General features: G+C 35.5%; 1 protein-coding gene across 7 annotated transcripts in view; it reads right to left on the minus strand.

Annotated features, from left to right (window-relative positions):
- ZNF438 (zinc finger protein 438) overlaps positions 1 to 27,655 on the minus strand; it is a 173,431-nt gene that overhangs the window by 109,896 nt on the left and 35,880 nt on the right. For 4 of the 7 annotated variants that reach the window (XM_045462553.1, XM_045462554.1, XM_045462555.1 and 1 more), the window contains exon 2: positions 23,561 to 23,620. The exons of the other annotated variants lie outside the window; for them this stretch is intronic. The gene's annotated coding sequence lies outside the window, so the exon portion shown is untranslated. The remainder of the gene's footprint in view (positions 1 to 23,560; positions 23,621 to 27,655) is intronic. 7 annotated transcript variants of the gene reach the window in all.

Raw genomic sequence — 27,655 nt, forward strand, 5'->3', positions numbered from 1 at the left:
TAAAAGGAAAAGGCAAAAATAGAAAAACTTTTGCCAACCATAAAAATGTATATTTTAAAAACTGTGGAATAAAAATGAGCTGCTATATACTTTTAAAACCAGAGAAAAAGTAGAAAATAACAAGTACCAGCACCCCTCCCTACAACCTTCTGAATTGAATTGAGACAGAAATGGTACAGTTTCAGCTAAGCATCTTTATATCGGAGACAATTTAAAATGATCTAGCAATCGGGCAAGCTAAAAGTAACATGGTAACAGTCAAATTTACTCTTTTAGAACCAGAACCCATTTTTCAAGTATGTTTTTAGAAGGAAAAATGCAATCTTTAATAGATCATGGGCTTTCATTTAACTAGAAATATACTACATCAGGAATCAGATTTTAAAATCTACACAGTTAATCTGACAACAAACTTGGCTGCTGAATTTGATTTTTCAAACTAATATGGTATGCTCTGTTCTTGCGTTAAATCACAGGGATTTCTTCTGGGATTGCAAAGGAATGAGCATTTAGCCCATCTCACGAAGGAAGGAGAGATTTCTAAGCTTTAAAAACAGGAGGTTCGCCTACATGATCACCTGGGACAAACTTGGCCAGAGCAAGCAGGCTAGAAGGTTATAGGAGCCTGGGAATGTTTAACATCAAGAAAGAAACTACAGCTCAGTAAGATCAGAGGGAATTACACAGGAAATGTGAACAGTAACCCTTTCATATCTCTGTACCCCCTCCCACTGCCTGTGATAAATGGAGTCCTGGAGCCGCCAGCTATGTGAATACACAAACCAACAGCAGAGGGGGACTGGGAAAAAGGAAAGAAGCCATTTTATATAAACACGCGTGCGTGCACACACACACACACACACACCAGCAAAAATTCATGACATGATAAAAGTATGCTGTTCCAGAAAACTGCCGTTAGCCTTTCTAAATGCCACGTGTGCACTGTATCACTGCCTTATCCAACAGAGTCCTAACTAAAAATTCCAAAGAAACGTGAAGAATCAGGCGGGAGTGGGGGGACAGAATAGTTGGCAGACGCATCGTAAGTAGGGAAACGTGGCTCCTCTGAAGCTGACCAAACAAATAAGTCTCCACCCTGGCTTATGTTTAAACATCTTGTTCCTAGTTGGTCTGTAGGGAAAACATTCTTTCCACAATAAATAATGCGCAACTGAATCAGAAATTCCTACTCCATCCTTTATCTACTCTATGTAAAAGTTCTTCAGTATTATAAACCAGAAGCTCAGAGAATTCAATTAATTGTGAACTCTATTTAAAAAAACAGTTTAGAGTCAAGGCAAATTAAAGTATTTCTTGCTTCTAATTTGAAAAAGCAAATGTGACTGTGCAGATCCTAAACTCCTCTAGAGACCTCTGGGTTGGGATCTCAAGAAAATAAGCAGCTCTTACCACAACTGCCTTTCAGAAAAGAGGAAATGCTCAGTTTCTATAAACAGGTGAGTTTAAAAGATTAATTAAAAACAAACAAACAAACAAACAAACAAACAAACAAACCCACCCATGGCCCTCAGACTGTAAGGTACTGGGGTGGGGCAGCAAACTAAATAAAGAAAAAAGTGATATTTCCAATGGGCTAAGCTTAAAATATGGAATGGAATTTCATAGGTCACTTTGGAGTAAGATTTAACTTTTTTCATTGGTATAACTTCAGGACAGAGATGGTTTGCCACAAACAGTAGGTTAAGAAATAAATGGAAGTAAACACGGAGATGACAAAGCAAACCACCAACAAAAGTCAAAAGGGTTATAGCTTTTTAGAACTATCCAGAAGAGGAACAATAAAACCAGAGGATTTTTTCTCCCCAGCAAAATGCCTCCTCCAAAGTATACATCTTCTTCAAGAAACAGCCTATACCAGTAGTGGTTTTGGACAATAAACGGCAACATCAGTCAGATGGCAAATGAGATTTAAACTGCAGACTTCCAAGTTCCCTTAAACATCTGATGTCTAATTTCTGGCTCACAGAGAGGCAGTCCCAAACCTGTGCAACAAGCTAAAGCTGCTTGTCCTTTCCATGGATTTGGAGTTGCTATAACATTTATGTTGGTTGAAACATTTGGGGAATGAGAGGGAGCAAAAAATAATAAACAAATTCTGAATAAGAAACCAGACTTCTGAGCGGGCTTTTTTTTTTTTCAACATTTATTTATTTTTGGGACAGAGAGAGACAGAGCATGAACGGGGGAGGGGCAGAGAGAGAGGGAGACACAGAATCGGAAACAGGCTCCAGGCTCTGAGCCATCAGCCCAGAGCCCGACGTGGGGCTCGAACTCACGGACCACGAGATCGTGACCTGGCTGAGGTCGGACGCTCAACCGACTGCGCCACCCAGGCGCCCCTGAGCGGGCTTTTAAGTAAAGATCACTTCCCCATTAACTGAGGACCCTGAAGTGCACTAAATGGAACCTCAGTGCAACTATCTCCCCGTCTGGAAAGGAGAGCTTACTTGTAGCGCTTAACCATTGTTTACTCATGTCTAGTTCTGATAAACATAAAAACCTCATATCCTCATTGAATGTTATTTGGGAATCTCAAAATAATTTAAGTATTATAACCAAAAAGACACCACAACAAGATAATTCGATGTTTTTTTTTTTCAAACAATGTCCCTGCTACGACAGAATTTAGTAGAAATACTTTTTAGGTAGACAGATGTTAACTTACATGTGTTTACTTTTATCTTGAAGACAAAGAGATCAAAAATGTCTGTGAACACTAATGTATAATGACAATGACATGATAATTATTGGGACCTTCGGCGTGTCTCCTTTCCTGAGAGATACTGTCCATGATCTTTTCAGTTCTTATGCTGGGCCTGAAGAAATGCTGATTGATACATACTAGGCCTTCAACATTTGTTAAATGACTCAGCAAGAAGGTCTCTTTTTCTGCGTGAAAAATCACAGAGCCCTAATAGAGTACTCTCTTTCAAGTAATAAAGGATAGAAGCAACAAGCAGGTTAAGTCTTCAATACAGAGGCAATAACACGAGAGGCAAAACATAGACAAGCCTTGACAAGAGTTATGATCATAAAAACAGTAAGAATATCACCTAATATTTGCACATTTGTACAGCACTTCCCAATGTATAAAATGTTTTATGTAATTTCAACCCCACAACTTTATAAAGTGGATACTATTAACATGATTGAAACAGCATAAAGTGGCTTTTTTGAGGTCATCCAGGTAGTTAAGCAGCAGAGCGGCAATTTAAACTCTTCCAAAAAGCTATCCCACTCATTAAAAACTCTTTATTTTGTCATGAAATTTTGAAAAGATCTTCCTCCAAATTCCAAAATCAGGGTATACATAATAAGCACCACCCTTTTCCCCTCTCAAGCCACTCAATATCACTCCCTTTACCAGTTCCCATAAAAATTCTCAGAGCTCCCACTGCCGCAGCCTCGATTTCCTCATACCAGAATGATGAAGGGCAAAAGTGAAAAGCATCTTTCAAAAACAAACTTCCTTCCACCTGGGTCTTGTATCCTGTAACTGTTCCCCAAAATAAGGACACTGTCACAGGCATAGGTTTTAAAATCCTTAACTACTGAGGAAACGTCTGGGGTTGTCTGTTCTTCATTTAGAATGAGTCAAATATGACACACACTACCTCTTCATTCCTAAAAGGTGAGGAGTCACCCTCACATTCCCAGCCTTGTGGCCTAGCAGAGACAGCTGTTCCAAGGACCTGGCTGACTGAATAAGAATAACACAACTCACAGAACTACAAGTTATACTCTTAGCAACTTTTAAAAATCATTCTAAATGTGTATTTTTGAAGTCTTATTAAAGAATGATAAACTACTGGGGCACCAGTTGGTTGAGCGTCCAACTTTGGCTCAGGTCACCATCTCACAGTTGTGAGTTCGAGCCCCACATTGGGCTCTCTGCTGTCAGTGCAGAGCCCGCTTCGAATCCTCTATTCCCCTCTCTCTGTATCTCCTCCGTTCATTCTCTCAAAAATAAGTGAATATTAAAAAAAGAAAAGAATGATAAACTACTGGCATTAGTAATTTAATGTAAATGTGAGGTATAACGAAGGTGAAAATTTATTCATATAAAACCAACTATTTCGACTTACCTCTGAAGCTTATTGAAGATTATTAAACTAAATTATATGAAAAATGCTAAATATCTTATCCAGCGCATAGTAACAAGTCAATAAATGTCAGCTGCTATTAGTAACATTATTGAAGAATTAAAAACAAAACATACAATGGAAGGCCATATTTCAAATGAACATGCAAACAATACATTCTGTGGATTATTTTCTAAATATTTATGCAAAACATAAACATCTGTTCAATGCATATAAATATATGCATATAAATATTAAAAAAAACAGTTTGGAAGAATAAATGGCAAAATGATGACCTCTGGGAGGATTGGAGGGTGGTGGTCAAAGAGAACTTTTTAAACAAGGGTATGTATTCCATCGGTAAATAAAATTCAGTTTTTGAAAAGCAAAATAGAAAATACATTTACACAAAATATCTTCGTAAGTTTCTTCAATCCCATGGTTGATTTCAGTAGTACATGAAAAGTTTACTTTTATTTTTAGTTAATGTATTCAAATGATGTCTAAAATCCCATTTTCTTTAGTAAGACCATTCAAACTTTGTTACATACTGCTTTCAATAATCTTCCTAGTGACATTCCTAATTGCTATATTAAAAATACCTGCTTGTGCAAGAAAAATATATTTTATTAAGTTTTAGAACAACTCAATGTATTTAATAAAGGGGCAAGGAGTCTTTCAAAGTCCAGGAAGCCATAAATCAGAACTTCTACATAAAAAGACTACCTTTTCCCCTTAAATTTGCTATATGTTTACATTTAATAAACCACAGACAAAGAGTCAAGTCCTTGATTCTATTTAAAGCCAAAGGGCTGCCTATTTAAAATCACCATAACAATCTCAAATGTCCTGAGTGTTGCTCTAATTAAAAATCTCTCCTCCAAGGCTCTTCCTAACTTCTAATTCTTGTCTGTGCTATACTGATGCTGGCTTCAAAATTCTACCTTTCCCTCTAGTTTATGACCATAACTTAGACTTTTTCATCCCATTCTTTTTTCCTTCAGATCATCTAGATTTGAGCCTATAAACTGTGGGCAAACCAGGTCACAAGAGCTCTTATTAACTCCCTCAGTGCAGCAAATAGCAGGCCTCCTGTGGTTCAGGCATGGAGGTAAGCCACATGTGCCACAGACCCAACCAGCCTGGGCTCCTTCAATTTACAAATCCAGTTTATAAATTAAAGGCCTCCAGGGTTGTAAAAAGAGACCCACATCTCAACGGATGAGCGACAGAGAAAGTAACCTCTTCCTTGTCTAGGAGACACTGGGCTGAATAGGAAATCCCCACCTCAAAGAGCTGTGGGATTCCATGATTGTGGGAGGCTGTGCAATCTCTTTAGATATATTCAAAACTCAAGAAAGCCCTTTCCTGTAAACTAATGGGATAGAGTATTTGATCAAAAGGTATCTTCCTCTAATTTCAAATAAAATATTCTACTTATAATTTGTAGCTGGTACAGGGTAATTCCAATAATAATTATAATAATATACAGCTTTATTTGTAGAAAATGAAAAGCACATGTATCAACAATGTTTATTCTTCTCCTGGATGCTCAGCTATGACTCATTAATATTAAGCTGCTATACCTACAAAAACATATGATGGTTCCTCCAGTAGTTGATGCTCTTAATTTTAAACATCTTAACTTTGCACAGAACTTCGAACTTTGGTAAAAAGTCCTAGATCTACTATATACTAATTGTCATTGGTCAAGTTACTCGAATGCTCTATGCCTCAGTTTCTAGACTAATGTAAATACTTACCTTAAAGGACGACTGTTAAGGATCACTTAACTTGTTATACATAAAATACTAGCATGGTGCCTGACACAGAGTAAAACACTGTACAATTTTTGGCTGTTATTATTATCCTTACCATCAGAAATGTATAGCTCTTGGAAAAAAACAAATTTAAGCACAGATCACTGCAACCATTGAGGAAATAGGTTCTTTGAGACTGTTTAGTTCTATTAGAACACATTCAAAGTTCCCTACATCATTCTCTCCTGTGCATTCTGATGACTTATTCCCTCCAAATGCATCAGCATACCCTGTGCTCTAGTTATCCATTTATTCATCTCCCTCTGGACTATAAATGTCTTGAGAACAGGGATTCTATCTTACCTTGTAGTCTCAACATCTAGCAGAGAGCCTTTCAGAGAGCAAATGCTCTATAAAAACTTAAATGAAACATACCCTTAGCAATTTAACCTCACAAGCCCGTGGCCATGACATCAACTTCCTCGTGCAGAGCTGTGTTTTGCAACTCTTTATTCAAATCACCAAACAGAAGGTGAATAACCTTTTACACGATAAAGACATACAGTACCCCTCTATGTACAAGCTGAAGAGGAATCCAGTGTCCCACAGAAGAGTCTAGAATTCAGGTTGTTACTATCAGTAATAAAGGTCTTCCTCTACCAAGAAAAAAAAAAGTATTAGCCATTTATCTGTCTACCTACTCAAGTTTAGTTCTTAAGGACAGAGGCTACTGAATGTTGATCTCTGCATCCCTAGGTGGGTCTACCATACAATGGTACTTTATAAAAGCCTATCACCTGCATTTTTTATCCAAGCTTCTAGTTTATTTTGAATTTTACTTGAATTTATTCATGACATGTCTTTATTTACTAGAACAAAAAACAAAATTTCTGAAATGAAACAATTCTCTTTTTTTCCCTAGATGCTCTTGGTAGAGAGGGAAATAAAACCACTCACAGTGATGACCACAGAGAAGAGAAGCAACCAATGTCTGCTGCATGATCTTTTCCATGCTGCTCTGGATGAAGCCTTTGTCAGTGGCTCATCCTCCAGAATTGAGCCAGAACAAAGCCTTTCTTCAAAAAGAGTCACCCTTTGACTGCAGTATAGATTGTATTCAGTCAGCACTGTTTCCTCACTCTTTCACAGCTGTGACATGTTCATTATTTCAAAATTCTATCTGCCCACCCTGCTTGTGACCATGCCCAGTTCAGCTTATGACAAAAAGCCAGCTCGGGCAGCATCCTATTGCTGATCTCATGAAACATAAATTCAGCAGTAGCAGCCTTTTTACCACTCAGGAGCCCAGCAATGACAGACCTTCAGTGTGACCTTTAGCCTGATGTCTGAGTATTATCACACAGTGGGCCTACCTCCCAGCATTCTCAATCCGAAGCACACATCGCAATGTAAAAGGTAATAACTTTCTGGGAGTCTAGATAAATATCTTTCTCAGGGAAAAATAGTGATTTAACATTCCTCTGAGTCATTCTATTACCAAACTACTTCCAGGTGTTATAATTGGGACTCCCCACCACAACATGTGTCACTTACCTAATATTAGGTCAGAGCATAAATACACAAGTCACATAGGATCCCTTCTTCTAACTCTCCTACTCAAAGTAGTAAGATAAGTGATTTATTCCTCTTGACTTTGCAAGATGAAATTAAGATGACTTCTTTGCTTAATGAAATTAAAAATAAAAATGCTGTCAAACAGAAACTTCTTTGCTATCCTTGGTGCCCTGGTCAGTCATGGAGTTTTAAAGTTAGAAAGGATCCCAGCAAGTCATCTTCCTCATTTAACAGACCTAGCCTGAGGCCCGGGAAAGTTGAGTGGTTTGCCAGGGTCACACAAAAAAACAGAGAACCAAAGCTGGAAAAAGGCTTTCCTGCCTCCTCAGCCCATGTGCTTTCCACATACCACACTAAGATGAGACTCTTGCCAAGAACTTCACCATGACCCACAATCCTGGAGAGGCCGTTCTCAGCTTCACCTCACTCCCTACATCTTGGTAGTCCAGCCACATAATTATCTGCTAAAAAACAAAATATGAGAAAGACAAGAATTCCATCTCTAAAAATAGCTTCAACATCACTGTTTTCTTAAAGATAATACCCCTACCAACCGCTACAGGCTTCTTCCTTCCACACTGTTTCTAAGACAAGTCTAAGTGTTATCTAAGTGTTATCTAAGATTCTACTCCCCTAAATAGTCCTCAAGTATATTGGGAAAAAAATGGGAAAGCCCCACATACAAGCACCCTTATTAATAGAAAGGGAATGGAGCTGACACCCACTTGAGGTCACCACATGACTAGGAGCATTCAAGGTAGGGTAATAGCCTATCAGAGACTCAAAGCAGCAAGAGGACAGCTTCTGTCACTGAATAAATATTAATGAGAATCTAAGTGCCGTGCCCTTTGTAACTTGATATAGGAATGACAGGGACATCTTAGAAAACAAGCTGACTAGTAAATAACTGTGAATATTCCCACAAATTCAAAAAATCAAAACCAAATTAAACAAAGATAAATGTTAAACCACAGAGCAAAAAGTCCAAAACACAATGGAAACAAAAAATAATTTAAAACAGAAAGCTTTAAACAAGATCAATGAAGTAAAGCCAATTAGATTAATTTTAGCAATAAATATAAATAAGTTAAAATATCCTTAAAAGACAAAGGTTCTCACCAGGTTAAAAAATGAAATCTATGCTCTACTTTTAGTAAATATCTAAAACACATGAAAATAAAGAAAAAATATAAATAAGTATAAAGACATATAGGAAAATATAAACTAAGGTAGCAATATTCATGTCAGCTAAAACACAAAGCACATGGCAAAAATTAGGAAGAGACTCATATTATTCTGACACAAGGTATAACTCTTAATTGAAATACTGACAGCAAATAATACATTAACACACATTCAAAAATAAAAACTGATATAAGGAAAAATTAACAAAATAAATTACTGATCTACATCTTTAAACCTTTGACTGACTAAACCAAAAAATAATTATAGAAGAGTTGACAACATAATAAATAATTCTAGTAGAAACCGTACTTCAAATTTTGTATTTTGACTTTTCCCAGGTTAATAGTATGTCATAACACTGAACAACTATAACACTGAACTCTCATGATGCTGGGCAGGGCAGCAGCTCCTAGTCAGCTATGTGATCATGAGGGGAAACAACCAATACACTTAAAACCATGCTGTACACATACAATTTAAGAATTTAGAAAAGTATATCAGTGAATTCTAAGGATGCTAGGGTCCCATCCCAATACATCAAATCATACGCTAGAAAGTGTACTGAGAATTCATTTACTTTCCTTTCTGGTTTAAGGATATTCAATTCATGTATTACTGCTTATATTGTGTATATTGATTTACCTAAATGGATTTGTCAGGCTCAGTTTCAGTCTTACACAGAAGTTTTCTACTGTTAGAAGTTAATCTTTCACTAGTTAAATAACTTTCAAAATTTGTGGAATGTTTTTTAAAACAACATTACTGAAGTATAGTTTATATACAAATACAAAATTTTATATACAAAATATATCTTAGTGTACATTTCAATGTATTTTATAAACATATATATCCATATAATCACCACCACTTAGGATCCAGAACACACTCATCATGCCAAAAAGTTCTCTTATACTCAATCCAGGTCAATTACACTGAACTCAGCTACAGGCAATAACTTGTCTGCTTATTGTCACCAAAGATTAAATATGCCTTTTCTAACATTTCTAATGTAGTAATCCAAGGCAGTAAATTGAATCATGGAATTTGTATTCTTTTGTGTCTGGCTTATATTACTCAGCAAAATGTTTCTGAGATTCATTCATGTTATGTCTATCAGTACTTTATCCCTTTTTATTGCCAAGTAGTATTCCGTTGCATGGATACAGCACAATGTGTTTATCTCATCACTAGTTGAAGGGCATTTGGTCCTAGCTTGAGGCTATCATTAATAAAGCTGCTATGAAAATTCATGTACAAGTGTGTGTGTAAACTCATTTTTATTTCTTTGGGGTAAATATTTACAAGTAAAATTGTTGCATTTTATGGTAATAATATGCTTACCTTTATAACACTGCCAAACTATTTTCTAAAATGGTCTTATCATTAAAAAAAAATGGTTTTATCATTTAACTTTCCCTATGGCAAAATATATGAAAGTGGAATTGGTCGACATCCCAGCTAACACTTGCTCTTTTTAAATTTTAACTATTCTGATGAATATACAGTGGTATCTCATTGTATTGATTTGCTGTTTTCTGAGGTCTAATGATGTTGAACCTCTTTTCCTGTGCTGTACTGGCCATTCATTATTTTCTTGTGCATATATTTTTTAACTGGGTTGTCTTATTATTAATGAGTTGTAAAAGTCCTTTATATATTCTGAGCACAAGTCATTTGTCAGGTATACGTATTGTGAATATGTTCTGTTTAAAGATTACCTTTTCATTTTCTTAATGATGTCTTTAGAAGAATAGAAGTTTTAAATTTTTATAGAGTCCCATTTGTCAATCATTCTTCTATGGGTCATGCTTTTTGTGTCCTAAGATCTCTTTGCATATCCCAAGTTCACAAATATTTTCTCCTGTGATTTTTTTTTTCTTCTAGTTTTAGTCTTTTGAATTTAGATCCATGATTCTTTTCAAGATATTTTTGTACATGAAGAGGTAAGGGTTAAGGTTAATTTTTTCACATTTGGATATCCAGGTGTTCTAATATCTTATATTGAAAGACTATTCTGTCTCCATTTAAATACCTTAGCATCAATATCAAAAATCAATTGACATATGTGTGTGGGTCTATTTCTGGATTCTCTATTCTATTCCATGAATATATGTCTACTTTAGGCCAACACTGCCTTGATCACTGTAGTTTTAAAGAGAAAGCTTTAAAATGTAGAGGAAGTCTTGAAATTAGGTAGTGAAAACTTTCCAATACAGTTCTTCTTTGTCAATTCTTTTTTTTTTTTTTTTTTTTTTTTACTTTTCTAGGTCCTTTAAATTTCCATATAAATTCAAAATTCAGTTTCTAATTTTTCACTGCTAGTATATACACATAAAACTGATTTTGTAAATCTACCTTGTGTCCTGCAATCTTGTTAAATTCAATTACAAATTCTAGTGGCATTCAGGAGGTTTCTCAGCATTTTCTCTACACATGATCATGTTTTGTCAAATAAAGAGGTTTCATTTCTACTTTGCCAATCTGTATGCCATTTCTTTCTTTTTATCGTTTATTACACTGACTGGGGCTTCCATTATAGTGTTTGACAGGCATAAGGAGGGGAGTGGGGATCCTTGGCTTGCTTCCTATCTTAGGGGGAAAGCATTGGAACTTGTGACTTTAATAAGATTTTAGTTAGAAGTTATATGTAGATGTCTTTTGTCAAGTTGAGAAAGCTCCCTTCTGCTTCTAGTTTCCCAAGAGGTTCGTTCTCTGAATGGCTGTTGAATTTAGTCCAATGCTTTCTCTGCAAGGATTGAGAGGATCACATAGCTTTTTTTCCGATTTTTCCTGTTAAAGTGATGACTTAGAGTGGGAGAGAGCCAAAGCATAGGAGACTCTTAAAAACTGAGAACAAACTGAGGGTTGATGGGGGGTGGGAGGGAGGGTAGGGTAGGTGATGGGTATTGAAGAGGGCATCTTTTGGGATGAGCACTGGGTGTTGTATGGAAACCAATTTGACAATAAATTTCATATATTAAAAAAATAAAGTGATGACTTATACTAGTGGATTTTCCAATATTAAACCAAACTTGAACCCCAACAATAAACCTGTTTTTATACACTGCTGGATTTGATTTGCTAATTTTTAAAAATTTTTCATCTACATTCATGAAAGATATCTGTTCATAGTTTTCTTGTAATGTCTTTATCTTGATTTGGTATTAATGTAATGTTGGTGTCCTAAAATGAGTTAGGAAGTATTCTTTCTTCCTCTATTTTCTGAATTATTCCTCTTTTAAATGTTTGATAGAATTCATCAGTTAAAACATGTATGGGTGTAGAGTTATTTTGGTTTGGGGTTTTGGTGTGCTTTGTTTGCATGGAAAGGATTTTAACTAAAATATCACTTCTTTAAAAGATACAGTACTATTCTAATTTTATATTTCTTCCTGAGTCAATTTCAGTAATGTTTGTCTTCCAAGTAATTTATCTGTTTCATCAAAGTTGTCAAACTTATTTCTAGAGGTTTGGAATATTTCTTCTATATGTTTTTTTTTTTTTTTTTTTGAAAGACAGAGCACATGAGCGAGGATGGGGGGCAGAGGAAGAGAGAGAATCTTAAGTGGGCTCCATGCTTAGTGGAGCCCGACGTGGGGCTCGATACCAGAAACGTTGGATCATGACCTGAGTCAAAATCAAGAGTTGGACACTCAACTGCCTGAGCCACCCAGGCACCCCTATATGTTTGTAATTTCTATAGAATATGTAATGATGCCTCCCCCTTTCAATCCTGATATTATACTTACTAGCGTGTTTTCTTCCTTCTTTATTTTTCTTGATTAGACTAGCTAGAGGTTTATTCATCTTTTCAAGGAGCTTACTTTTGGTTTCCTTGATTATCTGTTGATTAACTTCTATTCCATCGATTTCTGTTCTTTTTGATCATTTTCTTCCTTCTACTTACTTTAGTTTTAATTTGTTCTTCTTTTCCTAGCTTCTTAAAGTGGACATTTAGATCATTTATTTTATACCTTTCTTCTTTCTAATACATGCATTTAAAGCTAAACATTTGTGGGGCGCCTGGGTGGTGCAGTCGGTTAAGCCTACGACTTCAGCCAGGTCACGATCTCCCGGTCCGTGAGTTCGAGCTCCGCGTCAGGCTCTGGGCTGATGGCTCAGAGCCTGGAGCCTGTTTCCGATTCTGTGTCTCCCTCTCTCTCTGCCCCTCCCCCGTTCGTGCTCTGTCTCTCTCTGTCCCAAAAATAAATAAACGTTGAAAAAAAAAAATTTTTTTTAAAAAAAAGCTAAACATTTGTCTAAACACTGCTTCAGCTATACCCCACATATTCTCACGTGTTTTCATTCTGATTCACTTCAAAACAACTTTTAATTTCCCTTTTTTTTTTTAACCAATGCGTTAGAAGCATACGATATAATTACAAATAATGAGGATTTTTCAGATATCTCTCTGATATTGATTTCTAACTTAATTGTTGGGACCAAAGGATATACTCTGTATAATTTCCGTCATTTTAAACTTAATGAGACTTGTTTCATGTATTAGTATATGGTGGGTTATGTTGATGAATGTTCTATGTGCACTTAAAAAGAATGTATATTCTGCTATTCTTGAATGGAATGTTTTATAAATGTCAATGAAATTACGATAATTTACAGTGTTGTTATACACATCTATAGCCTTCCTGATATTCTTTGTACTTATCCCATCAATTTTACATGAATGCTGAAATGTCCAACTATAATAGAAGATTTCTCAATGTATTCTTTCAGCTTATCAGTTTCTGCTTCATGTATTTTGACAACGTAATATTAGTTGCATTTAAATTTAAAGTTATTATTTCTTCTTGATGAATCAGTTCATTTATCATTATGAAGTGTCCCTTTTTAATCTTATTAACATCACTTGTTCTGAAGTCCACTTTGATATTAACATAGCCACTCCAGTGTTCTTATATTAGAACCTACATTGTATATATTTTTCCACCCTTTTTCTAACCTATTTTAAGACTTTCTTTTTTTTTTTTTTTTTTTTTTTTTCAACGTTTATTTATTTTTGGGACAGAGAGAGACAGAGCATGAACGGGGGAGGGGCAGAGAGAGAGGGAGACACAGAATCGGAAACAGGCCCCAGGCTCTGAGCCATCAGCCCAGAGCCCGACGCGGGGCTCGAACTCACGGACCGCGAGATCGTGACCTGGCTGAAGTCGGACGCTTAACCGACTGCGCCACCCAGGTGCCCCAAGACTTTCTTGAGAACAACACAGAGTTTACTCTTTTTTATTCAATCTGACAACTTTTGCCTTTTATTTAGACTACATCATTTAATGTGATTATTGATACAGTTATATGTAGTTCTATCATGTTGTTGTAGGCTTTCTATCTGTCCCTTCTGTTCTTTGTTCCTTTTCCCCTTTTTCCCTATCTTCTTTTGGATTATTTTTTAGGAGTTCATTTCATATCCACCATTGGTTTCTTATTAATTAAAACTGTTTTTCTGATCCTTTTAAGTGGATGCTCTCTTTAACTTCTAATCTACCTTCAAAAAATATTACACGTTCATATATAAAACTCTTGCCACAACATGCTTCCTTTCTCCCATCCAATTCTTTGAGCTATTGTCATACATTTTATTTTTACAGGTTAAAATCCCATTAGATAGACACTGTTTTATTTTTTGCTTCAAACAGTTACCTTTTTAAAAAACTAAAATGCAAAGAAAAAAAATTATGTTTATCCACATATGAACCATTTCAGGTTCAGGGATTCTGTATTCCTTTGTATACTCCAAATTTCCATCTGGTATCATTTTCCTTTTGCTTAAAGAAATTTAATATTTCTTATAAGTCTGCTGGTCATAAGTTGTCTCAAGTTTTGAGACCAAAAAAAGCTATTTCTCCCTTATTTTGTTTCCTTCTTAATTTCCTAAAAATTTTTGTTAGCTATATAATACTATGTTGACAATTTTTTAGCACTGAAAAACATGCTATTAAACTGCATTCTAGTTTGAACAGTTTCTGAAAAGTCTGCTGCCTAAAATTCTTGACTTTATTCCTTTGTATGCAATATATTTTCTCCCCCCTGACCATTTTTAAGATTTTTCTCTTTATCATTGATATTCAGCAATTTTCTTATGATGTGCCTTGGTGTGTGTGTGTGTGTGTGTGTGTTATCTTGTCTGGGGTCTTTTTAATTTTTTGGATCTGTGGGTTTATAGTTTACTTCAAACTGGGGAAATTTTCAACCATTATTTATTTAATTTTTTTCCTCTCTCGCCCTCCCCCCAAATCTGAGAATCCAATTATACTTAGGTTAGACTCATGGTACTTCTATAGGGCCCCAAGTTGCTGTTCATCTTTTTCAATCTTTGTTCTCTCTATCCTATGGTTGAATTCTCAGTATGTTTTCAAGTTCACTGACCTCGTCTCCCAAAAACTCTAATCTGCACTTAATCACACCTAGTTACTGTATTTTTAAATCTCTGGATGTTCTGATTTTTTTCTTTTTTATATTTTGTATTTCACCCCTCATTATGCTTATGACCATGGACCATATTTATAAAAGCTGCTTTAATGTACTTGTCTGCTAATTGCACCATCTCTGTTATTTCAGGGTCTATTTCTATTGTCTCCTGGTTATGAAAATTTTCTCTTGCTTTTTTATTAATTGACTAGATGCAATTTACTGTTAATTTTATGTTGCTGAGTGCTAGATTTTGTTGTATTAATTTATAGAGTGTTAAACTTCTGCCAGACAGTTAAGTTACCTGATTCTTTTGAGGGTTGGTTGTAAGCTCTTTTAGGACTTGTGTAGAGAAACCTTTATTCTAGGGTTCATTCTTATGAAGAGCTGGTAAGTTTTCATTTCTTACAGGCTGCCCTTGCCAGCTTCTAGGGGTTTCAAATTGCATGCACAGTTTGGTGCTCAGCCAGATCCTCAAGAATACCCCTATGCAGGTTTCAGGAATGCTTTCTGTGCCCAACACACTCCTCTCCAGGAGAATGAGATTTTAAGTGAATCAGACTTCCCTATCCTGCCTCCTTACTACTTCCTTCCCTGCTCCACAGTGAAAGATATTTCACTTCTAGATTCAGGTTACTGAACTGTAAAGGTTGAAAGGAAAACTGGTCTCCCTTTAAAAAACTCCCTTTAAAAACTGACTTCCCTTTAAAAACTTGCTTAGCATACCTTACTAAAAAAGGAGAAGGTGATGTAAAAGGTGCTTTATTTGTACACACACACACACACGTGTGTGTATATATGTATGTATGTATGTACATATATACATACATACACACACACACACACACACACACACACATACCAGGAATTTAATACAAAAAAAAAAAAAAACATAGATTTTGCTTCTTAAGAAGCTTATGCTGAATAGGTAATAATATTGATAAATATTAAAAAGTAGGATTATCTACATCCAAACCATAATTATGCACAAAAAAAAGTATTTATTTCATTACCTTTGTTCTTAAAAATATTAGCACTTTACTGCTTGTGTTGGTAGATGCCCGAACTGAAGCCCTCACTAAACCATTAAATAGCCTATATATCTACTGGGGAAAAAAATGAGCAGATGTTTTTGGGGAGGTTGAAGACATGTATGTGGGTAGCAGGAAGCAAATGTTTCCTCTAAGTCTAGACTGTCATAAGCCAAGTTGATATCTTTTTTTAATTCAAGTGAAAATAATAATGCAAATATCATTTTCGAGTTTTCTTTGAATTATGTTATAAGCATAACTAAGAGTCACTGAATGGTCTTTTAAAATAAAGATTCTTACCCAGGGATGGGACTAGGGAGAGATGAGTGAGGCATCTAAGGTGTCCATTCACTTCTCCATGGTCCCAGATCTGTTCTTAGCAAGTACATAACATGAGAGTACTGAAATTCCTTGCTACTCAGAGTGGGATCCATGCATCAGCATCAACATTACCTGGGAACTTGTTAGAAGTGTATAATCTTGGGCCCCACCACAGATTTAATCAAAACCTCATTTTAATAAGATATCCAGGTGATTCATATATATATTAAAGTTTGAAAAGCAGGACCCTAGTTTATCCATTTCTCCTATTATTGAACTTCCATATTATTTTCAATTATTTTGCTTTAACTATTTTTCTATAACATTATATAGAACTCTCCTGCACATATCTTTGTGTTCTTGAGTAATTATCTTACCAGAAGGAACACATTAAAGTGGGAATTCTAGGGGTGGCACCTGGGTGGCTCAGCTGCTTAAGTGGCTGACTCTTGATTTCAGCTCAGGTCATGATCTTGAGGTTCATGGGTTCAAACCCCACATCGGGCTCTGTGCTCACAGCACAGAGCCTGCTTTTGGATCCTGTCTTCCTCTCTCTCTCTCCAACCCTCTCTGACTCGTGTTCATGCACTCTCTCAAAAATAAATAAAAGTTAAAAAAAGTTTTTTTTAAGTGGGAATTCTAGGTTATTATGTGTTCTTTCAAATTTGAAACTTCTAACCTGCTGTGGTCTGAGAAACCAGTTAACCAGGCTTGTTGGAGTTAGGAGTCAGAGAATTCACAGATCAATGTAAAAAGTGGTTATGCACTTGAACTTGAATCCCAGCTCTGACAAAACCAGCCGTGTTAACTATGGGTGATGATGTAACCTGTCCAAGACAGTTTCCTCATCTGTTAAATGGGACTATAACAGTATATACCTCACAGGATTGCCATGACGATTAAGTTAGTTAAAACAGATAAAGCACTTAAAACATTGTGTTATTTATATGTTTGCAATTAAGAGGAAAACTAGCAAATAAAGAGGCTCTAAGTGCACCTGATATACCATTTTAGGGTCTGAATTTTCAAATATCAACCAAATGTAGCATATAAAAAGCCTCTTTCCTCTCATCCCTGATTCTTGGATCTGTTCTAGGTAGATGAGATTGACAGAGAAAAGTGTATTACATTTAAGAAATGCTTCTTCCCTTTCTTTATTACATCATTATTGGTTTTAAAAGGAATGTGGATATATTCGTCTTCTGCTAAGGCCAGGTGCAATACTTAATCTTGATTGCCTAGATGCAGGAGGTCAAGAACCATGATGCATAGGCAATGGTCACACTACCTATACAATCAAGTAGGTACTACTGTTTATCTCTCCTCCTAGGAGAATTCCTGGCTCAGGGCAAGACAGGAATCTCAATACACAGGACATAATCCAAATTGTAGGTTTTGAGTCAGAGCAGAAGTTTTGTCTGGGTAAGGTCAATACAGTAACGAGGAAGAAGTCACATCTAAAGGACAGAGATAGGTAAAATGGGAAAGGAGGCAGCAAAGTCAGAAACCCAGAGAAGACAGAGAAACAAAATGCGATTCAAGGTGAAAGCACGTGAAGGAGTTCAGGCTTTCCTGGTCACAACAGGGTATTCATCATAGCGCTGATTTCATACTGGTCTGCCGAGCACATGCTGGGTGGGACAGGCCCTGGTGCTGCCAGAAGCAGTGTCACGCTGGAGGCAACTTTTAGATGTGCCATCCTATTATTTAGGTCCTAGCTACCAGAAGCAAACATGAAGTACTTTAGTATCCAGAGACTCTGAAAATTACTCTTATGTCATTAATTCCAAGTTCCAAGGTTCAAGGGTTATAAAGAAACTGGAATTTACATGAATAGCATTATTCAGGTCTAACTAAAAGCGCTTACAACAAAGCTCTCTATTACTTAAATCATATTTTTGCCTAAGAGAAGGTAAGAGAATGGCTATATCCCTCTCAGTGAAACATTCACACGCGATCACTAATTCTCAAAGAGTTTCTGAGGTAAGGGAAAGAACGAGGTGACTTTTCCATTTCTAGCAAACTCTGATCAAAGGCTATTAAAAAAAAAAAGCTATTTCCAAGTATCATGCTCTTTACTTCTGCGACTCAGTGAACTTTTGTTTAATAACTAAAATCTATCAGGGAATTTGTTGTGTTTATTGTTTACTTTAGACCAAAAACTAAGAAAAAATAAATTTTAAATTATTACTCAAAGTAATTTCCTTAGATGGAGACCTGGCCAATCCGAGTGGAATCAACCTTGATAGTAGTTCCTCTTTTTCTTAAATATTGGAAACTTCATTTAGAAGTTCTTACCCTTTATTGGTAAAAGCTTCCAATATAAATGCAGGCAGATGTATCTGAGGAATACTCTGAGAGTAAGTGTTCTGAAAAAAAAAAGATTCTAAAAACATATATACTCTCAGAGTTGGGAAGATCTACAAATCAATTCTCATCTCCTCCACTCCAGCACATTTTCCCTCCACAACTTGTAGAGTCTCAATCTGATCAGCCTCAACTTGTACACTGCCAGTGCTGGAGAACTCACTGTCCAGTGGAGCAGCTCAGTGTTACTTTTAAGCAAGTGTACTTGTTGCCAACTTACGCAATATAGCATTCATTACACTAAGCAGAAATCTCTCTGTAACTTCTCCCATTGCTTCTAGCCAGGTCTTTCCATAGCTCTAAATCTCTAGTTCCTCTTCCACTCGAAAGGAATTCCAAATACAGAAACTTGGAATAATAAAGCTGCAAAACTTCTAGTGTAACCTCACTTACTATGTACGCTGTAATTTTGTTTTCTCTAGATCTCCCTCCACTGGTATCAGGCTAGAGGCTGAACCGGTTGAAACGAGGGTGTAGGGCAGGGAGTAACAAGGATTTAGTGGAGTCCAATGAACTTGGAGAACTTAAGGAACTGCAAAAAGGCAATTTACTAGAGCAAAGTGAGCTAGGCAGAGAATGGTAGGAGATACAGTCAGCTGGCAGAACACACAGGGCCTGGTAGAACATGGTGAGACTTGGGGTTTTATCCTGAGTGTGATGGGTAGTCACCCAAGGGTTCTGAACAGGGAAACAGACAGGGACTGTGGAACATTTTTAAAAACCACTTATTGGGTGCCTGGGTGGCTCAGTCGGTTAAGCATCCGACTTTGGGTCAGGTCAGGACCTCACAGTCTGTGGCTTCGAGCCCAGTGTCAGGCTCTGTGCTGACAGCTCAGAGCCTAGAGCCTGCTTCGGATTCTGTGTCTCCCTCTCTTTCTGTTCCTCCCCTGCTTGCGTTCTGTCTCTGTCTCTGTCTCTCTCAAAAATAAATAAACATTAAAAAGAAAACCCCACCTTTGCTCTTATATGGAGAACTGACCAGAGTGGTACAAGGAGGAGATAAGGAAGACCAGTTAGAAGACTGTTGCTATCATCCAGGTAACTTGGGATGATGACAGGTTGTATTATATTAGGGTAGTAGTAGGGGGGTGGTGGCAATACAGGGGTATTTGGGATATATGTAGAAGACAGGACGTATAAACCTTACTGATGGGCTGGACATGGGTTAAGAAGGAAAGAGAAAACTCAAGATGGCTTCTGGTTTTTGGCCTGAGCAACTGTGTGGACCATTTACTGAAATAAAGAAGGAGGACACAGGAACAGGTTTGGGGAGGAGAATTCAAGAGTTCTACTTCACACATGTTAGGTTGGAAATGTTTATTAGACTTTCAAATAGATGTTGAAGAGGCAGGCACAGAAATGAGCCTAGAGCTCACAGGAGAGATCAAGGTAAAAAAATAAAGCTGGGAGAACAGAAAGCATTTAAAACAAGGGGTGACATGAGACTGCACAGAGAATAAATGTAGAAGGCAGCCGAGGACTAAGCCCTAAAGAATGCCAACTTTTGGAGACCATAAAGAAGAGAAGATAACAGAAGAGACTTTGTAATTTTGTGTGTATTTTATGCTTTCCAGTGTAAGAGAGACTGGAGACTTAGAACTACAGAAAGACATAGCTAAAACTGATGGGGGGAAGTTATAGAGAGATAGATTTCTGCACAGTGTAATGAGCACTACGATGAATAAGTTGTTAAGTAACTCTTATTCTTCATAAAGCAGCTGGAATTACAGTTAACCCTTGAATAACACGGGTTTGAACTGTGGGGGTCCACTTACATGTGGATTTTTTTTCCATACAGTATCATACTGTAAATGTATTTTCCTTAAAATTCTCTCAATAACATTTTCTTTTCTCCAGCTTACTTTATTGTAAGAACACAATATATCACACATATAACATACAAAATATGTGTATGTGTTAATCGACTATTTAGTTACTGGCATGTCTGCCTGTCAACAAGAGGCTATTAGTAGTTAAGTTTTGAGGGAGTCAAAAGCTGTATGTGGATTTTTGACTTTGGGGTGGGGCAGGACCCCCAAAGCCCACATTGTTCGAGGGTTGACTGTATTTTATATCCACCAAGTCCACACCTAGTCATCATTATCTTCAAAAACCACCTTTCAAAGTCACATGCCTACTCTTTTTCTGAGTCCCGACCTATCGACTGAACCTGGATAGCTGCATTTCAACATGTCAGCTGCTCCATTACCCCATCTCTGGCCTCTGGCATTTGTCCTAGCTTCTGGATCCAAATTTTCACCCCCAACTAACAACTTCTAGTTGCCCAGCACTGACCAGGAGGCAGGTTGAGATCATGTTTCCCAGAGCTGCCAGAAGTTCTTGGCTTATGATCAATGAAGCACACAATGAGTGAGTGTTCAGCAGTTAATCAAGTGACAGAGAACAACTGACATGTTAGGGAACTGTAGAATGAGCCAGATCAAGACTGGAACAGGGACCGAGAGATTGTACTCCAGGCTAGTCACCCCAGGGGAATCTGCTCTAGGTCACCCAGTGTGATCAGACATCCTTTAACCCAGAAGAGTTGAGTACTCTAAAGTTTACCATGTATCCACGGACTAAGAGTTTCCTGGAAGCTGATAACATTATGAACCAAACAGGAGGTACTTTACACCACACTTCAGCGCCCGTTCGTTCTGCACCAAACTCTCAGGTGCAGCCTAGAGATATTGTTACTTTCCCCACCACATCTAGAAAAGGAATTTCAAACTATTTTTGTGTTTGGGAAGATTAAATGAGATCATAAATAAAGTGTCTGGTACATAGAAAGTGCTCAATACATAATAGCTACTCACATTTATACTTTAGATGACCACAAAATAAGTCAGGCAGCTGAATGGTAAAGTAGGTCTCTAAAAACTACTTTTAATGCTCTTCTTTAGCACAAAAAAATAATAAAAGGGTTTTTTTGTTTGTTTTTTATGTATGAACTATCATATGACCAATGGAATTTGAATTTGTCCCAAAAAAGCTCTCTTCCATTTTTCTGAACTTCCTAGCCAAGATTTAGCAAAAGGATGTTACACAAAAAGCAAGTAAAGATGTCATTCTAATAATACAAGATTGATAACACCAATTCTAAATAAATACCATCAAGCAAAACAGAAATCTTCAAGCCTAATAATTATTCTGCAATGATCACTCAGGCCTGGGTTTGTTGTTTTAAATGTCTACATCCTTCAAGTATAATATATTTCTATTTCCCTTTATTAAATTTAAGTTTAACTAAAATCATTAAAGTTGGCAACAGAAGCAGGAAACCATTTATAAGACCAGCATGGCTATTTCATCTTTATTAATGAAAAGTTATGTAATAGTTTCAGCAAACTACAGAGTTCCATTCTTGTAGTCTTTTAATATTTATAGAAATCTAAAAGAGCTATACTGCTAGAGTTCATTTTTGAAACTGAGAATTTCTATTATCTGACAGCAATCAATTATTTTAGCTCAATTACAGAAATGGCTATTTAAGAGTTCTGTTCATCTTTATTCATATTCCTTAACAATAGGTCAACTGTGTCTAGTACTTGACCTAGAAGCTTACATAGATGTAACTGAAGGGTCTCAACTCCAAACTGAGTCCCATCACTGGTCTTTTTGCCTCCAATAGTACATTAAAGAAAAGAGAAGAAAAAGAAAAAACAGTGCACTGGGAACCATTTGCAGGTCTTACCTCTGTTAATACAAAGTGCTATACTAAACTACCAAAGACCACAGAAGCACCTTAAAAGAATCAAAGAGCAAGTGTGTAATCAGGTATAAGGAAGTCACAAACACCATGCCAATATCCAAAAACTGAAATCCCACACCTCCTATAAACTGAAAAGTGAAACCGATGGTCACATATTTCCTTATATCTCTATTCACAGAATCTGGATTTTTAAAAGATAACTAATCATTTTGATTCCTCAAACTATTGCAGAGAAAAGTTACTTCTAAACTATAATTTTCAAATAAATAGACCTTGATTTTTTTCTGCTTTAAATGAATTTTTATTTTGGAATAATTTTAGATTTACAGGAAAGTTACAAAGATACAACAGAGTTCCTGTATCTCCCTCACTCAATTTCCCCTAAAGCTGACATCTTACATAGCCACGGTTTTGTCAAGACTAAGGAATTAATGTTGATATATTGCTATTAATTAAGCTATAGGTTTTATTTGGATTTCACCTGTTTTTTCACTAATACCTTTTTTTTTCAGTTCTAAGATCTAATCTAATAATATTATATTTTTATATATTACATATCTTATTTTATTATATAATGTATACTTTATATATCTATATTATACTTCTATATATTTATATTTATATATTATATTATTTATATAGTAAATATTTTATAGTTACATATATATTTATATTATATATTTATATATTTTATTTATATTTATGTGTATATGTACCATATATATTTTATTATATATTATATATTTATTTATTATATATTATATATCTATTATATATTTTATAATATATATATTTTTTATATTTTCAGCGCTTTAAGTATTTTCTAGTGCTTTAAGGTGCCAAGCTTATGTGTCTTATTAAATGTCTTCACTATAAATACTACAGAAAATAAACGTACAGGCTCCCTGGAAAATATGACTTATTGGATATTAGAGAAATGTTATACTATGATTCATGTAAACATAATATTTCTACTAACATTTTACTGAGGAGAAAAAGAGATAAATCACTTTGTCAGGAACCTATGAGATCAAATTATTTAATGTTTCATAAATATCTTTTCAAAAAATGCTTGTCTCTTACCTATCTCCTAAGGCTCCAGTAAAGAGTCATAAGATATACAGTAAATCCTTTTAATTAATCCTGTAATAGAATATAAAGTATTATTATAAGCATATTCAAATAATCCATTTTTATCAAACATATGTAGAAACTGCCTTCCTTTCATTCTCAAATTTAATTTTTAATTACTGTATATTTTTATTAAGATATCACAATAACTAACTTAAGGGAGAATACAATTCACTAAATTTATTACACCTCTTTAGTTTAAAAATGAAAGCATGCAAAATTTAATAAAAGTTTTAAGACAAACAGAAAATGTACCAGAAAAAAAAAGAAATGCCAAATGAATAAAACTGACTAGGAAGAATGCTTCGCATTCTTTTCCATGTACATAATGCCGTGCAAATTACTAAACAGTCACAAACAAGTGAATCATATTGAGGACACAGACTTTTGATGGGAAATGGTAATCCAGAGTTTGGAGTTAGGAGGTTTCTGAAAAAATACATGTCTGGTAAAGTGTCCGTGTGTGTCAGTTTGCCTGAGATGGTCCCAATTTATGCCTGTTGTTCACAGTGTCCCACTCAATGTATTATTTATCTTAGATTTTCTTAGTGCTTTTTTTTTTTTTTAATGGTAGCAGTATAATAAGCCTGGGTTTTCACTTTTAGGTTCTGCCATTATCTTGTGGAGCAGTATGAGATGCATGCGCAGAGAACCCAGCTGCCAATTAACATGTGGTTAAATCTGAAAGACTTTAAGCATAAAGGCATTTCTGGATGGGCTATAACTCATACCTCATTCTCAAAAACAATACCTAAGCCAGTTTCAGGGGAAAAAAAAAAAAAAAGTGCACTCAGGCAGGAACAGCTCAAGACAATTAACTCCTTCAGCCTTGAATGGAGGTGGAAGAAATATTCAATACTGCTGCCCCTGCTTATGACTAGTTCGAAGACCATATTAAGAAAAGCAGATGGAGATGTTTTACATATTACTCTATAAAGAATGACTTTTCATTTAGATCAAATGAATGCTCTTTAAACTTCTCCCTCTCAATTCTAATTACAATTTATCTTCTTTACACAAAGTTAAGTGACAGCTGTTATTTTGATGGCTCTATTAGCAGAAGAAATTCACAATTAAATGATGTCAACTTTCTATCAGTGTCAGGAGATATATCAAATAGAAAACTCAGTTAATTCCCCCTTTTTTTTCTTACTGATTTAGAGAGTAATTCAATAAAACAATATGCATACAAATGTACTGTTAGGCTAATAACATACAAAAATTTTATATATTTGCAATAACAGCATAAAGGAAGCAAGTGAGAAGAAAGTTGTATTAGAGTAAGGATATAACACCAGATGGGAACTCAAATCCACAGAAATATAAGAGAATGAAAAATAGGCTGATATAGCTAACTCTATAAATACATATTTGTTCTCCTTTCTTCTTTCAGCTTCTTTAAAAGAGACATAGGATTATATAAAGTAAAATTATAACAATATATTGTTGGGTTTCTATAGTATATACATAGAAGATGTATAATAGTAGGAAAAAGTGGGGAGAGAGAAAAATGGAGCTATACAGGAGAAATGTTTATTTTACTGAGTATAAGTAAAAATGAGAAATAGATTCTTCTAAGTTAAAATGTATATTGTAAAACCTAGAGCAAACACTAAGAGAATAACTCAAGATGTATAATTTAAAAATGATTAAAGGACTCAAAATACCACACTGGAAGATATTCACTTATTTCAAAAGAATTCACTTAATTTAAAAGAATTCAAGAGAACAAAGGCATGAGACCTACAGAAAACAAAAAGCAAAATAGCAGATGTAAATCCAACCATATCAATAATATTAATTGTGAATAGATTAAACAACCTAGTAATAAGCAGAAATTATCAGATTGTATTTTTAAATATCCAATGACAGTTGACCCTTGAACAACATGGTTTGAACTGAACAAGTCCACTTAACATGTGGATTTTTTTTTCAATAAATACACTATAGTACTGTAAAAATCTTCCTTATGATTTTCTTAACAACCAACATTTTCTTTTCTCTAGCTTACTTTATTGGAATATATACCAAATAATATACAACATATACAAAATATGTCTGTTATGTTACTGGTAAAGCTTTTTGGTCAACAGTACGTTAAGTTCTTTGGAGTCAAAAGTTTTATGTGTTGGATGCCTGGGTGGCTCAGTTGGTTACAGGTCCGAATCTTGATTTTAGCTCAGGTCATGGCCTCACCGTCCACAGGATCGAGTCCCACATAGGGCTCTGTGCTGCCAGCATGGAGTCTGCTTGGGTTTCTCTCTCTCTCTCTCTCTCTCTCTCAAAATAAATAATAAAAAATTATTTTAAAAAGTTTTATGTGAATTATCAACTGTGCAGAGAGTCAGCACCACAACCCCCGTGTCATTCAAGGGTAAAACTGTATATACAATATGCTGTCTGGAGACACATTTTATGTTCAATGATACAAATAGGTTGAAAGTAAATGGAAGAAAAAAGACACACTATGCAAAGAAGAACCATGAGAATCAGATAAAACAAACTTTAAAACAACAACAAAAGAACTGAAGGAATAAACAATTCAAAAATGAAATTGGAAGATGTCATATCCCCTTTCAATATTAGATGGAACAACCAAGAAGAAAATACACAAGGAAATAAAAGATTTGAAAAAAAACTATAGGTCAACTAGACCTAAAAGACATCTATATGAAACTCCACCCAAGAAATACAATACACATTTTTCTCAAGTGCACATGAAACATTCTCTAAGGTAGACTGTATTCAAGGCCATGTACCAGCCTCAATAATTTAAAGTGATTAAAATCATGCAGACTGTTCCATGACCACAATAGGATGCAATTAGAAATCAGTAACAGAAGGAAATTCTAGACAAATATGTGGAAATAAAACAATACACTGCTAAATAACCAATAAGTCAAAAAAATCATAAAGGAATTAGAAAACTCCCTGACATGAATGAAAACAAAAACACAACATGCCAAAACCTATGGGATACAGCTAAAGAAAGCAGTGCTTAAAGTAAAATTTATCATTGTAAATACTTATGTTAAAAAAGAAGATCTCAAATGAATAACCTAAATTTCCATCTTAAGAACTGAGAAAAAGAAGAGTACACAGAAAAGCAAGCAGAAGTAAGGGAATAATAAAGATTGAAGTGCAAAAAAAAAAAAAATGCAATAAAGAATAGAAAAACAAAAAAGAAAATCAATGCAAACAAAAGTTGTTTCTTTGAAAAGATCAACAAAATTGACAAATCTTTAGCTAGAGTGACTGAGAAAAAATAAAGGTACACACAAATTACCAGAATCAGGAATGAACAAAAGAACATTACTATTGCCTTCCAGAAATAAAAGTTATTATAATTATAGGAATATTATGAACAACTGTACATCAACCAATTGAGTACTTGGATGAAAAGAACAAATTATTATTATTTTTTTAATGTTTATTTTTGACAGACAGGAGAGACAGAGCATGAGCAGGGGAGGGGCAGAGAGAGAGACAGAGACACAGAATCTGAAGCAGGTTCCAGGCTCTGAGGTGTCAGCACCTCTCTCAGCATAGAGCCCGACGCGGGGCTTGAACTCATGAGCCGTGAGATCATGACCTGAGCAGAAGTTGGATGCCTAACCGACTGAGCCACCCAGGTGCCCCAAAAAGAACAAATTCTTAAAAAAACAACTACAACTGACAGAGAAAACATACAAACTCTGAATAGGCCTGTAACAAATACAGATTGAGTTAGTAATTAAAATACTTCCAACAAATATAAGTACAGACCCAGAGGGCTTCACTGGTAATTCTACCAAACCTTTAAATGAGAATACCAATCTTTAAAGAAGTCTTCCAAAACAAACCAGCCAAACATATACATGAGGAGAGAACACTTCCACAAGACCAGTATTACTTGATACCAAAACTAGACAAAGACATAAGAAAACTATAGACCAACATTCTTTATGAATATAGATGCAAAATCCTCAACAAAATACTAGCAAAGCAAATCCAGCAATATGTAAAAATGATTAAAACCACAACCAAGTAAGATTTACCCTAGGAATG

This window comes from Leopardus geoffroyi, chromosome B4, assembly GCF_018350155.1.
Source record: "Leopardus geoffroyi isolate Oge1 chromosome B4, O.geoffroyi_Oge1_pat1.0, whole genome shotgun sequence".
Taxonomy (NCBI): Eukaryota; Metazoa; Chordata; class Mammalia; order Carnivora; family Felidae; genus Leopardus; species Leopardus geoffroyi.